Raw genomic sequence first — 17,182 nt, 5'->3', positions numbered from 1 at the left:
GTCAGCTGGTGTTCGCACACCAAACTTCAAGATCATTTAAGATCGACAGGTTATAGTTTATAAAGTATCATCATTCATCGAAACATTTAACAGAGTGTTATAAGCAATTAAGATATTTTCTTCATTTCATTGTAAAATATGTTATAAATCTGAACATCGGACAGACGCTAAATTAATTTTTAGTCAAGCAAATCTGTTAATGCTACATCCATTTCTATGATTACTGATAGAATAACTGAATGCAAACAAACAGAAAAATATATTGAAAACTTCTTCAAATCTTGTATCTTGTACGTTTTAACAAATTACAAAGTTTAGTCATATATTTTTTTAAAGTTTATTCATATGTATCATGACAAATGTACACGTATCAAGTTGAACTTCTAACTAATTTTACTACTGACTTCTGTGCGTGAAATATTCGTCGCTGGGCGTTGAACATTTGTTCTAAAAACAGTTGTTAGCATGACACGGGTTATGTTCTTCTCATATATGTTATGATGGTATGATGCTAAACCCCTAACGGGAAGGATTGTGCCTGATGTTCATATGATGAAATCATAATCTTTCAGTCAGTTTAATTGAAGTCTGGAGCTGGCATGTCAGTTAACTGCTAGTAGTCTGTTGATATTTATGTATTATTGTCATTTTGTCTATTTTCTTTGGTTACATCTTCTGACATCAGACTCGGACTTCTCTTGAACTGAATTTTAATGTGCGTATTTTTATGCGTTTACTTTTCTACATTGGTTAGAGGTATAAGGGAGGTTTGAGAACTCACAAACATGTTTAACCCCGCCGCATTTTTGCGCCTTTCCCAAATCAGGAGCCTCTGGCCTTTGTTAGTCTTGTATTATTTTAATATTAGTTTCTTGTGTACAATTCGGAAATTAGTATGGCGTTCATTATCACTGGACTAGTATATATTTGTTTAGGAGCCAGCTGAAGGACGCCTCCGGGTGCGGGAATTTCTCGCTACATTGAAGACCTGTTGGTGACCTTCTGCTGTTGTTTTTTATTTGGTCGGGTTGTTGTCTCTTTGACACATTCCCCATTTCCATTCTCAATTTTATGCAACAGGAATTAATCAATATATATACCATTAAAAAAATCAAGTACTCAGAAAACGTAGAAAAGTTGTTCCAGCTAATGACAAACTAGTAACAAACAAATGTGGTAGTCGTAAGAGGTAATACTTAATTAAATTCCATAAGAGTGAAATTATCTTTATTCATGATAGCAAGTTATCTATGTCAAGTAATTTTATATCACAACCAGATCTGAGCTTAAATCATGCCTTGAACATTCAACGATCCGTGTATATGAGAGAGTCGACAATTTGCTTAAATAAAATGACTATCTTCAGTTAAAAACCAAATCCTCTAAATATTTGCGGCTTCTGGTTGGTACTCCACAACATATATATTTTTTTATCTTTTTATCTGTATCTCTATTATTAACAAATATCAGTCTTTCTTCAATAATTCTAAACCACCAACGGAAAAAGATATATTCAGTGAAGATTTTTGGTGTGGTTTGTGTTGCTAAGTCTTCAGTTTTTTTATGTTTTTTTAAAACTGTTGTTTGTGTTTGTGATTTGGTCTTTTTCTTTTTTATCCCTGGCGTTGTCCCTTTATTTTCTACGTCTCAGTTTGTAAGTCCCTTTGGTATGGATCGCCTCTCTTAAGCTTAACTTCTGCGAGGTTTTGAATAACTGCATCTGCTGTATGTTCCCTTCAAATCGATTGATAGTTGTGACTTTTTGAATCGCTATACTACATTTTCAATCAAATGGTAGAAGTTTTTTTTTTTATAAATAGCCATTTATTATCAGCAACTAATAATTGTATGTCCACTTCGGTCAGGAAAATGATGAATACGGCATATATACTTGTAAAGAACTATGACGAAATCATGTTAGCTATATATTTTCTCCATAAAACTGTATATTAATGTTCGGCAAATAAGTTAAAATGCATGACTGTAGTTTTTCGTATTTTTCGCCATTGTCCATAGATTTGTTCGTGTGTTCTGTACAAAAGTGTATTATCAAAAGACATTTTCTTCATGAAAACTGAATATCAATGTTCGGCAAAAAAAGTTAATAAACGCATGACTATTTTTTTGTATTTTTTTCACAATTACCCTTAGATTTGCTCGTGAACATGTGTTGTTATGAACAAACATGTATTATCAAAAGACAGTAAAGACCGTGTAGATTCCATTCACTACAAACAAGTTAAAAATATCTAACGGTACCTTTATGATTTTTTTGCTTTGAATAATTAAGACTTGATTTTCTCAATGCTAGTATGAAGAGATCAACTCTTTCGACATATGTCTTTCGGGATAAGATATTTCACTTTATAATACATTCCAAGTATTACCTAAATTATGAAATAACGTCTTTTCAGTAACAAACAAGTTTTAACTAATCAACTGTATAAATTCTTCAATGGTTTCAGTACATACAAATAAACCAAAAAACATTCAGAACCACGGCTGATACAAACTGGTTCCTATAATTCGAAACAATACCAACTGCCTATATCTCATAACCATAAACAAAACATATACAGACTGTATATGGGATTCACAGACAATAAAAAGACTAGATGTATCTTACAACCATAGAAATGCAAAGACTGTTTTAAAAACCATGTGCAGACTATTTACATTCAGATAACTTTCAAGAACCACAGACAATACTATCAGACTGGGAAGGAGAACCACAGACAAAACACACTAACGTACCTTACAATTAGACAATACTTAAGAACACATGCAATACATATAAGTTTGAGCGGATTAACGACCAACTATAATGTAAGTTTTTTTTACACATTGTTGTCAATATAATCGAATTTTATACATGTGAGAGGTTAAGCTAGCTATAAAACCAGTTTCGTTTAAAGCCACCAGTTTCAAAATCAGAAAATGTCTGTACCATTTCAGTAAAAAGACAGGTATTATACCAAATATGTCCGTTTTTTAAGCATTGTTATAAATAAATGGAATTTGATGTGACAGTCATTCAAGCGAGAGGTTTAGCGCTATAAAACCAGGTTAAATCCACCATTTTCTGCATTTGAGAATGCAGGTACAAAATCAGGAATATACAAATACAAATATAACAGTTGTTGTTTATTCATTTGATGCATTTCATCATTTGATGTATTTCATCATTTGATTTTGCCATTTGATTGCTTTCCTTTTTGAATTTTTACTCGGAGTTCAGTATTCATTTATTTCACCTTTTATGCATTCTGTTTGATGTGTTTTTGCCTTTGATCAGGAACGTTCCATTTCTGCTTTTCCTAGGAGCTCTGTATTTTTTTATTTTACTTCATACAAATCAAGCATATTCTTTTTGCTCTGCATGTTCTTAATTTGTGTCACGGAAGGAGACCCATATCATGCGTTATTCTAATACATGAAGAAAATCTTGAAGTAATCTTTCAATTAAACATTGTTTTACACATGCTTAAAACTTAAAAACTTGAAATGTATACCACATTTAAGTTTATCAAGAAGATAACTATCCAATGGAGACGTTCAACAATGGCAAAACACATACAATATTGTATAATGTAGTTCAAAGGAGAAAACCAACCATGTCATTAGTGTAGACAACACATTTAGAAAGTGAGTAGGTTAAAATTAATCCAGTTTAGTCTGATGTAAAATCATTCTGTAATTGCCAAAAGTGCATTTGATATAAAACATGTATAAGGCAATTTCCTATAAAAATTTAATTTCCAAGGGACATTACTAATAGTGAAAAAGTGGATTTGAAATGAATTTCAATCTAACCCTAATACTTGCTAAGATAAACCTTCAATATAAATTTCGTAGCAATCCTATGAATGATGTAGATTTGAAAAGGCTTTCCATGCAATTTTTCGTATAATTTATATTTCCAAGGGGAATAGCTCCTTCAATAATAATTATTTGGAACTGAATATGACTCCCCTATAAAAAGAATTCTAAACACTAACTTTCCTAGGAGCTACATTCAGTTAAAGGGTAATCAAGTATAAAGGTATATTAAAACTGCTTCTGCATCTTCTAGTTGTTACAGATACACATGTTAGAAAATGGTTAAAAAAGATATGCATTTGTCACTTTACTAGGAGAATCCAATGTTGTCAAAGAACACCAAGCATGAGAAGGAGAATTGACATAAAGTATTTTTTAAAGAACATAATATAACATAATTTATTGTACATAACTCTTTAATACTAATTGAATATAACTATAACACAAATCGAAGTGCAGTACAAATAATCTCCTCTGTTCTGTAGACATTCTTGTCTCTCATTCTTTCTTAATTGTGTGGCAGGCACTAAATCTTGTTTAACCTAAAACATAACAATATGGTTCAGTTGAATAAATAATTATTCCAAAACAATACAAAATTTAAAAGTCCCAAACAGTTGTCATTTGTTTTCCATCTAAGGACAAATAGGAGTGTTTCATCATTGCAATGGCAGAATCCCAAGACAGTATCAAAATGTAAAACTTATAGAAATACAATTCATTTGTGCGACCAATCATTTAAAGTTCAAATCATTTTTTTCTTGGGTAATTACTTTTCTTTGCTTTACAACTGTGATGATTAAAATATAAAGTGTGGTGATAGACAAACATAGAATGGTGAGAGACAAACATAGTGTGGTGATAGACAAACGTAGTGTGGTGATAGACAAAGATAGTGTGGTGATAGACAAACATAGTGTGGTGATAGACAAACATAGTGTGGTGATAGACAAAGATAGTGTGGTGATAGACAATAGTTTGGTGATAGACAAACATAGTGTGGTGATAGACAAACATAGTGTGGTGATAGACAAACATAGTGTGGTGATAGACAATAGTGTGGTGATAAACAATAGTGTGGTGATAGACAAACATAATATGGTGATAGATATACACAGTGTGTTGATTTATTATGTGTGGCGGTCGATATATTATATGTGGCCATAATTATATTATGTGTGGCAGTAGATACATAATATGTGGTGGTATATACATTATTTGTGTGCCAGCAGATGTATACTGTAGACAATGCTTCAAGTGCAATAACACTGAAACAATATATTTATAACGTTTACTCATTTTGAATGTTACAATCATTGACTCCCAGTTAGTATATCATATTTGCTGCTTTTACTGAAAAGATGCCTGACATGATATTTACATAAAATATTGCATGACATTTTGGAGCGGTTATACCTTAAAAAACATTTCTTTTAAATTATTTCATTTCAACCAGGATTGTTTAAGTGCTTATTAACTCTTTACATACATATGTATAATACTTTGCTAATTAACTCTTTACATACATATGTATAATACTTTGCTAATTAACTCTTTACATACATATGTATAATACTTTGCTAATTAACTCTTTACATACATATGTATAATACTTTGCTAATTAACTCTTTACATACGTATGTATAATACTTTGCTAATTAACTCTTTACATACATATGTATATTACTTTAAATTTCAATGAAGATTACCTTTTCCTTTTCTTCTATTTTCTATCTATCAAAAATCTTGTTTCACTTTTCTGAAGAAAAAAAATAATAACAATGATAGGTGTCACATTGAGTCATTTTAAGTTTAAAATCTAAATTAACATAAACAGATTTCTGTACAGAAACATGGATTATTATCATACTCATATCCACTTTCAAGTTGGAAGTTGAGAGATATACCCAGTGGTGTGAAAGACATAATGTATATATTGAGGTGAAAATATTAACAGTGAGCTGATAGATATTTTGAGTGAGATGATACATATAAAATGAGCAATTGATTTACAAAGTGAGGTAATTGGTATTTTCAGTAAGGTGATATGATATATTGTGTGGATATATACATAGAGAATTTTGGGTAAATATAGAGAGAATGGGGATATATATAGAGAGTATGTGGTGATTGATATATGTAGGGAGGTGATTGATAAATAAAGTAAGGTGATAGGTGTTTATGTTGTGAAGATAAACATAGAGACTTCTGGGTTAGATATAGAGAGTGTGTGGTCATTGATAATTTTTGCGAGGTGAGTGTATATAAAGTACGGTGAAAGGTGTTTATAAAGTGGTCATAAACATATGGACTGTGGGGATAGATATGGAGATTATGGGCATATTATACGTATATAGAGAGTTTGATGTGATTGATATATTTAGTGAGGTGATTGATAAAAACAGGAAACTGATAGGTGTTTATGATGTGGCCATAAACATAGAGACTAGTGGGATAGATATTGAGAGTATGGGGATGGATATAGAGAGTGTGTGGTGATTGATATATAAAGTGAGGTGATGGATAAATAAAGTAAGTTGATATGTGTTTATAATGTGGTCATAAACACAGAGACTGTAGGGATAGATATCGAAAGTATGGGGATAGATATAGAGAGTATGTGGTAATTGTTATATAAAGTGAGGTGATGGATAAATAAAGTAAGGTGATAGGTGTTTATAATGTGGTCATAAACATAGAGACTGTGGGGATAGATATCAAAAGTATGGGGATAGATATAGAGAGTATGTGGTGATTGATATATAAAGTGAGGTGATGGATAAATAAAGTAAGGTGATTGGTGTTTATAATGTGGTCATAAACATAGAGACTGTGGGGATACATAACAAGAGTATGGGGATATATATAGAAAGTGTGTGGTGATTGATATATAAAGTGAGGTGATGGATAAATAAAGTAAGGTGATAGGTGTAAATAATTCGGTCATAAACATAGAAACTGTGGGGATAGATATCGAAAGTATGGGAATATATATAGAGAGTGTGTTGATTGATATATATAAAGTGAGGTGATTGATAAATAAAGTGAGGTGATAGTTGTTTATTGTGTGGAGATATATACAGAGAGACTTTTGAGGCAGATATTGGGAGTTGGGGATATATAACAAACAAATGGAAGTTTTTAGCGACCTTGACTGGCTATACAGCCCTTGCACGGTTGGTGGGGATATATATATAGAGTGTGGTGATTGATACATAAAGTGAGGTGATTGATAAATAAAGTAAGGTAATCTAAGGTGTTTATTATGTGGAGATATACAGAGAGACGTTTGGGGTAGATATAGAGAGTATGGGGATATATATAGAGAGTATGGGGATATATATAGAGAGTGTGGTGATTGATATATAAAGTGAGGTGATTGATAAATAAAGTAAAAGGGAAGCTTTTGTATTATCCTGAGATATACATAGAGATTATTATGATATATACATAATGACTGTTGGCATCAGAATGGAGAGTGTAGTGATAGATAATCATAGTATGGGGATAGCTATTGAGACTGTAGTGATAGATAATCATAGTATGGGGATAGCTATTGAGACTGTAGTGATAGATTGTCATAGTATGGGGATAGCTATTGAGACTGTAGTGATAGATAATCATAGTATGGGGGTAGCTATTGAGACTGAAGTGATAGATGGTCATAGTATGGGGATAGCTATTGAGACTGTAGTGATAGATAATCATGGTATGGAGATAGCTATTGAGACTGTAGTGATATATAATCATAGTATGGGAATAGCTATTGAGACTGTAGTGATATATAATCATAGTATGGGGATAGCTATTGAGACTGTAGTGATATATAATCATAGTATGGGGGTAGCTATTGAGACTGTTGGGATAAATGATCATAGTATGGGGGTAGCTATTGAGACTGTTGGGATATATATGGAGAGTGTGGTGATGAATGCAGCGACTGTAGCAATGGAGGAATATATTAAACACCACACTGTATATATCTTTTTTTGAGTATCATTTTATAAAAATACTTTACCATCACTATTGCTGAGTGCTGCTTGTTTGTAAATCATTTAACTATTCTTGTTATTTCATTTAAAATTAGATGTACCCATGTCCTTTCTTCCATTTTCACCAATGACCTCTAAATCCTTGCAAAATGTTGTTTGATATTTCTGTAAGAAGAACACAAATATAAATAATCAATTTGATAATTGCTACATGATTAGTATACAAGCTTATACAAACATATCTCAGTGGACATTGCATATCTGCATATCTCCTTCCATTGTAAATTATACAATGACCAGTGTATTTCTCTGACTTATAGAAGATACAACAAGTTATAGTATACAGTCTGGTGAAAAATAGATAAATAATGATGATAGATATAATCATTGTGTTACTATAAATATGATATGATGGTGATAAAAAGATATAGATAGGTGATAAGTGTGGACTTAGTTATAGTGGGATTATGTGTATATATACAGTGAGGTAAAGGATCCACAGAATAGTATAAAGATATATACAGTGTGATGATATATAAACAAAAGGATGATATATATATATATATATATATGCTGTGTGGTGACATATATAGCAATGGTGTTGTGATTGATTTAAGCAGTGCATTTAGTTAAAAGATACATATGTGGAGGGGATACATATATAAAATATGGTGAAAAATTATCAACAGTGAGGTCAAGAAAATATTTTCAAGGATGTCATCTATAATACTAAAATTACGAGGTCCAATTTGTCAGCTGTCATCACGTAAAAACGATGAATCAAAGAATTCAACTTTATATATAAATAATATAGTACAAAGGTGTAGATTAAAAATTACACCACTCCAGGCCCTTTTGTTTTCCACGTAATTAATATTGCTAATAATTAAGAAGTTCCGGGTCGAGTCCGATACCGATACCAATAGTATATTCATCTGTTTAATTTTCTGCATTTGACAGGCGCACCACCAAACGGTGTATTCAGGATATGCTGTATACACGGGTCATAATCACAGGGTTGACAATACTAAATTGTCAAATTGTTACCTATTGTAGTATTTTAATCAGTAAGACTTTATAAGATAACAATACGAATACTAAAAATAAGGCGTATAGGTACAGTTTTCAATTTGTTAGCGGGCATGACGTAAAACAGCGAATCAAATAATTCAACTTTATTTATAACTAATATAGGACAATGCTGTTGATAAAACAAATACTCCATCCCAGGACTTTTCATTTTCCAAATAATTAATATTACCAATAATTGATTAGTTCCAGTTAGACGGGTTCAAACAGAAAGATTTGAAAGCAGAGAAAACTGTGATAGCTATATCTTATAATCGGCATGACTTTATCAGATGACAATACTAATACAAAAATAAGTCTTGCGCATAGTTATATACTTTAATTCAGTCACGGACCCATGATATCACGGGTGTGTTCTAGTATATATATAAAATGAGGAAATAGATATATAAATTAAGGTGAAAGATATATAAAGTGAGATGATAAAGTGAGATGATAGATATACAAATTGTGGTGACAGATACACAGTGTGGTGCTATATGTATAAAGTGAGGTGATAGAGATATAAAATGTAGTGGTAGATGTACAGTGTGGTGATAGATATATTAAATAAGGTGATATAAAATGAGGTGGTATATTAATAAAATGAGGTCTTACTTATATAGACTGAGATGATAGATATACAAAGTATGGTGACATATATACAGGGTGGTGATAGATATACAAAGTGTTGTGACATATGATCAGTTAGGTGATAGATGTATAAGGTGTTATGATAGATATATAAAGTGTGATGATAGATATATAAAGTGTGATGATAGATATATAAAGTGTGGTGATAGATACATAAAGTGTTGTGACATATGATGAGTTAGGTGATAGATGTATATAGTGTGGTGTGGTGATAGATATATACAGTGTGTTGATAGATATATAAAGTAAGGTGATTAATGATAGAGTGATACTAGATTATGCCACTGTCCCAGATTAGGGGAGGGTTGGGATCCCGCTCACATGTTTAACACCGCCACATTATATATGTATGTGCCTGTCCCAAGTCAGGAGCCTGTAATTCAGTGGTTGTTGTTTGTTTATGTGTTACATATTTGTTTTTCTTTTATTTTTTTCTAACATGAATAAGACCATTAGTTTTCTCGTTTAAATTGTCTTATCGGGGACTTTTATAGCTGACTATGGGGTATCGGGTTTGCTCATTGTTGAAGGACGTATGGTTACCTATAGTTGTTAATGTTTGTGTCATTTTGGTCTTTTTGTTGGTAGTTGTCAGTTGTCTCATTGGCAATCATACCACATCTTCTTTTTTAAATATAGAGTGTGATGATTGATGATACAGAGTGGTGATAGATATATACAGAGAGGTGAAAACTGATACAGAGTGATAATAGATACATACAATGTTGTGATTGATGATATAGAGTGGTGAAGGATGATACACAGTGGTGATACATATAAACAATATGGTGACTGATGATACAGAGTGGTGATAGATACATACAGAGAGGTGATAGCTATATACAGTGTGGTAATTGGTGATACAGCTTGGGGATAGATGTCTAGTGTGGTGATACATATAAACAATATGGTGACTGATGATACAGAGTGGTGAAAGATATATACACTATGACGATTGATGATACAGAGTGGTGATAGATACATACAGAGAGGTGATAGCTATATACAGTATGGTAATTGGTGATAACGAGTTGGGATAGATGTCTAGTGTGGTGATACTGATAGAGATAAACAATATGGTGACTGATGATACAGAGTGGTGAAAGATATATACACTATGACAATTGATGATACAGAGTGGTGATAGATATATACAGTAAGGTGATTAATTATACAGAGTGGTGATAGGTATGTAGAGTGTGGTCATAGATATCTATTCCTCAATTTGGTGTCCTACAGATACAGTCCTACATATATCGCTAGGCTGTATTTATATACTATCCAGATATCAGTCATGTGGTGTGCTTTAATATGTTCTGTTTGTTTTTCAAATATCTCTATATAGCAATAAGAATCCCACCCATTTTCTGAAAAGATACACACACAAACACCAGTCTTTTCTACGATGACAATAATAGTTTTCAAAATTGAAATGTGTATGATTGTGCAACATAATCAACCATACTGAAAAACAAATAGTTACAATGATAGGTGCCGAACTGAATCACTTTTAGTTTTCAGCAAACATACACAGATTGCTGTAAATATACATTAATCATTAGTATGCTTATATACATTTTCAAATTGGTATAAACATGGTTTTAACAGATACACATAGAGTTGTGATAGCCTTATACAGTAAGAGGATAAACCAAACATATTAAGTATGGGGATAGACAAAAATAAATTGAATTGAGGTGATATGTATATAGAAGTTGGTGATAGATAAATGAAGTTAAGATATCATGTTAGGTGATAAATATATAGACTGTGGTGATGGCTATATCATATGAGGTGATGGATATATAAATTGAGGTGATAGATAAAGAAAGTGAGGTAATATATAAAGAATGTGAGGTGATAAATAAAGAAAGTAGGGTTATAGATATGTAAAGTGTAGTAACAGATGTATAAAGAGAGGTGATTGATATATTATATGTGGTGATAGATAATAGAAAGTGTGGTGATAGATACATAAATTGAGGTCATAAGATATATGAAGTGTAGTTACAAATGTATAAAAAGTGGTATATTGGGTATGGTTATAGATATATGAGGTGATGTAAATTAATGTGTAGTGACAAATTATAAAAAAAAGGTGACAGATTTATAAAGTGTGGTGACAGATATATATAAAGTTAGGTGAAAGTTAGTTGATTGATATATGAAGGGTGGTGATATATATAATATATTGTGTAATCATACGTTTTTTGATTGAGTAAAGTCTGCCATTGATATTTTATCGTATGTTTTTCTATGTTGTGATGTTATGCTATTGTTTCAGAAAAAGGGAGAAGGTTTGGATCCATTAAAACGTTTAATCCCGCTGCAAATGTTTGCACCTGTCCTAAGTCAGGAATCTGATGTACAGTAGTTGTCGTTTGTTTATGTAATATATACGTGTTTCTCGTTTTGTTTATATAGATTAGACCGTTGGTGTTCCGGTTTGAATGGTTTTACACTAGTAATTTTGGGGCCCTTTATAGCTTGTTGTTCGGTGTGAGCCAAGGCTCCGTGTTGAAGGCCGTACTTTAACCTATAATGGTTTACTTTTTAAATTGTTATTTGGATGGAGAGTTGTCTCATTGGCACTCACACCACATCTTCCTATATCTATATATATATAAAGTGTGGGGACAGATTTATAAAGTGTGGTGACAGATATATTGAGTGAGGTGATAGATGTATTTAGTTTGATGATAGATATATAAAGTATAGTGATAGATATATAAAATGAGTTGATAGATATATATATAGTGACCTGATGGATATATTAAGTGTGGTGATGGATATGTTAAGAGTAGTGACAGATATATAAAGTGTGGTGACAGATATAAAATGTGTAGTGACAGATGAATGGTGTAGTGATAAATGAAGAATGGGGTGATAGATGTATAAAGTTTAGTGAGAGATAAATATAAAGTGAGGTGATTGATATATAAAGTGAGGTGATAGATATATAAAGTGTGGTGAACGATTTATAAAGTGTGGTGACATATATATAAAGTGAGGTGATAGATATATAAGGTGTGGTGATGTATATATAATGTTTGGTGACAGATATAAAAAGTGTGCTGAAATATTTATTAAGTGTGAAGACAGATATATCAAGTGTGGTGACATATATATAAAGTATGGTGACATATATATAAGGTGTGGTGATAGATATAAAAAGTGTGGTAATAGATAAATAAAGTGGGGTGACAGATAAATTAATTTGGGTGAAAGATACATAAAGTATGGTGACAGATATATAAGGTGTGGTGACAGATATATAAAGTGTGGTGACAGATAAATAAAGTGTGGTGTCAGATATATAAAGTCTGGTGACAGATATATAAGGTGTAGTGATAGATATATAAAGTGAGGTGATAGATATATATATATATATATATAGTAACGTGATAGATATATAGAGTGATTGATATATAAGGTGTGGTGACAGATATATAAAGTGTGGTGATAGATATTTAAAATGTAGGGATAGATATATATAGTAACGTGATGGATATATAAAGTCTGGTGATGGATATATAAAGTCTGGTGATGAATATGTTAAGGGTGGTGACAGATATATAAAGTATGTGACAAATATATTAAGTATGGTGACAGATATATAAAGTATGGTGACAGATATATATAGTGAGGTGATTGATATATAAAGTGTGATGATGGATATATATAGTGAGGTTATTGATATATAAAGTGTGAAGATGGATATGTTTAGTGTATTGACAGAAATATGAAGTGTGGTGACAGATATATTAAGTATGGTGACAGATATATATAGTGAGGTGATGGATATATAAAGTGTAATGACAGATATATAAAGTATAGTAACAGATATATTTAATCTGGTGACAGATATATTTAATCTGGTGACAGATATATAAAGTATGGTGACAGATATATAGTGAAGTGGTAGATATATAAATTGTGGGGATAGATATAAAGTCTGGTGACAGAAATATAAAGAGAAGTGATAGATATATATATATTGCGGTGATGGATATATAAAGTGTGGTGATGGATATGTTAAGTGTAATGACAGATATATAAAGTATGGAGACAGATATATAAAGTATGGTGACAGATATATATAGTGAGGTGACATATATATAAAGTATGGTGACAGATATATATAGTGAGGTGATTGATATATAAAGTGATCAGGTGATAGATATATATAGTGAGTGAGTGAGGTGATTGATATATATAAAGTGTGATAATGGATATGTTAAGTGTTTTGACAGAAATATTAAGTCTGGTGACAGATATATAAAGTATGGTGACAGATATATATAGTGAGGTGATGGATAAATAAAGTGTTATGACAGATATATAAAGTATAGTGACAGATATATAAAATATGGTGACAGATATATATAAAGTATGGTGACAGATATATAGTGAGATGATGGATATATAAAGTGTAATGACAGATATATAAAGTATAGTGACAGATAAATAAAGTATGGTGACAGATATATAAAGATGGTGACATATATATTAAGTATGGTGACATATATATAGTGAGGTGTTAAATATATTAAGTGTAGGGATAGATATATAAAGTGTAATGACAGATATATAAAGTATAGTGACAGATATATAAAGTGAGGTGACAGATATATAAAGTGTGGTGACAGAGTCTGGTGATTGATATATAAAGTGTAATGACAGATATATAAAGTATAGTGACAGATATATAAAGTATGGTGACAGATATATAAAGTGTGTTGAATGATATATAAAGTGTAATGACAGATATATAAAGTAAAGTGACAGATATATAAAGTGAGGTGATAGATATATATAGTGAGGAGATTGATATATAAAGTGTGGTGATGGATATATCTAGTGAGGTTATTGATATTTAAAGTGTGGTGATGGATATGTTATGTGTATTGACAGAAATATAAAGTCTGGTGACAGATATATTAAGTATGGGAACAGATATACAAAGTGTAATAACAGATATATAAAGTTTAGTGACAGATATATAAAGTGAGGTGATAGATATATATAGTGAGGTGATGGATATATAAAGTGTGATAATGGATATGTTAAGTGTAATGACAGATATATATAGTGAGGTGACAGATATATAAAGTGTGGTGACATATATATAAATTATGGTGACAGATATATATAGTGAGGTGATTGATATATAAAGTGATCAGGTGATAGATATATATAGTGAGGTGATTGATATATAAAGTGTGGTGATGGATATGTTAAGTGTGGTGACAGATATATAAAGGCTTGTGACAGACATATAAAGTGTGGTGACCGATCTATATATAGTGAGGTGATTGTAGATATATAAAGTGTGGTGATGGATATGTTAAGTATAATGACAGAAATATAAAGTCTGGTGACAGATATATAAAGTATGGTGACATATATATAGTGAGGTGATAAATATATAAGGTGTGGGGATAGATATATAAAGTGTAGTGATGAAATATAAAGTGTAAAGACAGATATATAAAGTATAGTGACAGATATATAAAGTCTGGTGACAGATATATAAAGTGTGGTGACAGAGTCTGGTGATTGATATATACAGTGTAATGACAGAAATATAAAGTATAGTGACAGATATATAAAGTATGGTGACAGATATATAAAGTGTGTTGAATGATATATAAAGTGTAAAGTGTAATGACAGATATATAAAGTATAGTGACAGATATATATAGTGAGGTGATGGATATATAAAGTGTAATGACATATATATAAAGTATTGTGACAGATATTTAAAGTATGGTGACAGATATATAAAGTATGGTGACAAATATATAGTGGGTCGATGGATATGTAAAGTGTGGGGATAGATATATAGTCTGGTGACAGATATATAAAGAGTAGTGATAGAATGGTGATAGAGATATACAGTGTTGAACAAAGTGGTGATTAATACAGAATGGTGATGATTAAATAGTGTGTTGATAGATTAATAGAGTGGTGATAAATATACAGAGTGGTGTTATATATATTCAGTGTGGAGATTTTAATATATTGGTGATATAGAGTGTAGTGATAAATAAAGTGAGGTGATAGATATTTATATTGGTGATACATATAAAAACAGAAGGATGATAGATATATACACTGGTGATAGATGTTTGCAATGGTGATATATATATACAATTGGTAATATATGTTTACATTGGTGATAAAAAATAAATATTTTTTTTATTATGAAGATTTTTTCAACTCGTTTTATGGCATTCCCGACCTGATGATTATTTTCATTTAATCTAGGTGTGTTTAGTTTTATCTTAGTTGTTCATTGGTCAATATTTGATTATGACGTCAAATTTTCAGGCTTTTGAAATTCCCATTGTGACGACATGAAGACAGAAAAACAGATTTCACCACCTAATCTCTTGCAATACCATATTTATCCACTCTTGACAGTGTCAAAATTAATTGATTTTGATATCACCTAAAGGAATGTGTACATTTTTTTACGGTTATTTGTGATTTCCAGATTTCCCAGGGATTACAAGTATCACCCTCATACATGACCAGGGGTAGGAGGGGTCCTGATCCCTTAAACATGAAATCCCGATATTTAAATAAATTTAAATTCTGACATCCAGAAATTCAAAAATAGAATTCCCGTATCTTATTATAGATCCCAAAATCCTGAGCCTAAAAACACCAGATCCTGGAGTCCCGATAAAGGTCCTCTCCCCCCATATACATGCATGATCCATATCCATCTTTTTAAAACTTCCTGGACGCCGCAAGAAATCATTTGGTCACCTCCTATGAACACTGACATGATAATTACACATGAAAAGTATTTATTGTCGGACTCTTTTGAACCAGATCACATTTTGTAGTTTGAAAAGGAAAAGAAAGGGGGGGGGGTGAAGCCTCCTTTCCTAGTTAAAATGTTATTTTGCATTTTGAGTTGATCATGTATGTTTTCATTGTTACAATGCATTATTTTTCAAACCTTTCACATGTTTTTGTTATGTGTGCTCTTAAGGACTCGAAAGAGAGCCACTTCAGCAAATGAGCACGACGTGTATTTTCTTTCGCAGATAAATGTAAATAAAAGCGTACAAATCTATCTCCACATAGGAGATTTTTTTCAAAAAGTGAAAGTAGAAATAACCGGATCCGCCCAATTCCGGCCGCGCATGCGCACAAATGCGAGGTTACAGTCCGGGTTACAATATCTATAACCTTGTATATTATATACCTCAATTTATACAAAAGGTGAAATGTTGTCAAACATCAGTAAACATATTTTCAAATAAGGAAACGGAACATGTGTTGAAAAAAAAATTAGATGCATTTTTATACGAACGCAAAATTTTTGGTATGACGTTGGCGTCATGTCGTCGTCGTCCGAAGACATTTGGTTTTCGCACTATATCTTTAGTATAAGTCAATAGAAATCTATGAAATTAAAACACAAGGTTTATGACAACAAAAGGAAGGTAGGGATTGATTTTGGAAGTTTGGGTCCCAACAGTTTAAGAATTAGGGACCAAAAAAGGTTTCATATAAGCATTTTTCTTGGTTTTCGCAAAATAACTCTAGTATAAGTAAATAGAAATCTATGAAATTTCAACACAAGGTTTATGACCACAAAAGAAATGTTGGGATTGATTTTGGGAGTTTTG

General features: G+C 31.5%; 1 long non-coding RNA gene across 1 annotated transcript; it reads right to left on the bottom strand.

Annotated features, from left to right (window-relative positions):
- Nucleotides 1–4,217: 4,217 nt before the first annotated feature.
- LOC143081806 (uncharacterized) lies at nt 4,218–16,632 on the bottom strand. The gene is made up of 4 exons (XR_012980099.1): nt 16,507–16,632; nt 7,838–7,976; nt 5,529–5,578; nt 4,218–4,361 (listed from the first exon to the last, which is right to left on the bottom strand). It is a non-coding gene; the product is annotated as an uncharacterized LOC143081806 (long non-coding RNA).
- Between the last annotated feature and the right edge of the window lie 550 nt (nt 16,633–17,182).

Source organism: Mytilus galloprovincialis, chromosome 7 (genome assembly GCF_965363235.1).
Source record: "Mytilus galloprovincialis chromosome 7, xbMytGall1.hap1.1, whole genome shotgun sequence".
Classification (NCBI taxonomy): Eukaryota; Metazoa; Mollusca; class Bivalvia; order Mytilida; family Mytilidae; genus Mytilus; species Mytilus galloprovincialis.
Note: the sequence above shows the minus strand (reverse complement) of the source record. Positions and strands in the feature narration are given on the sequence as shown.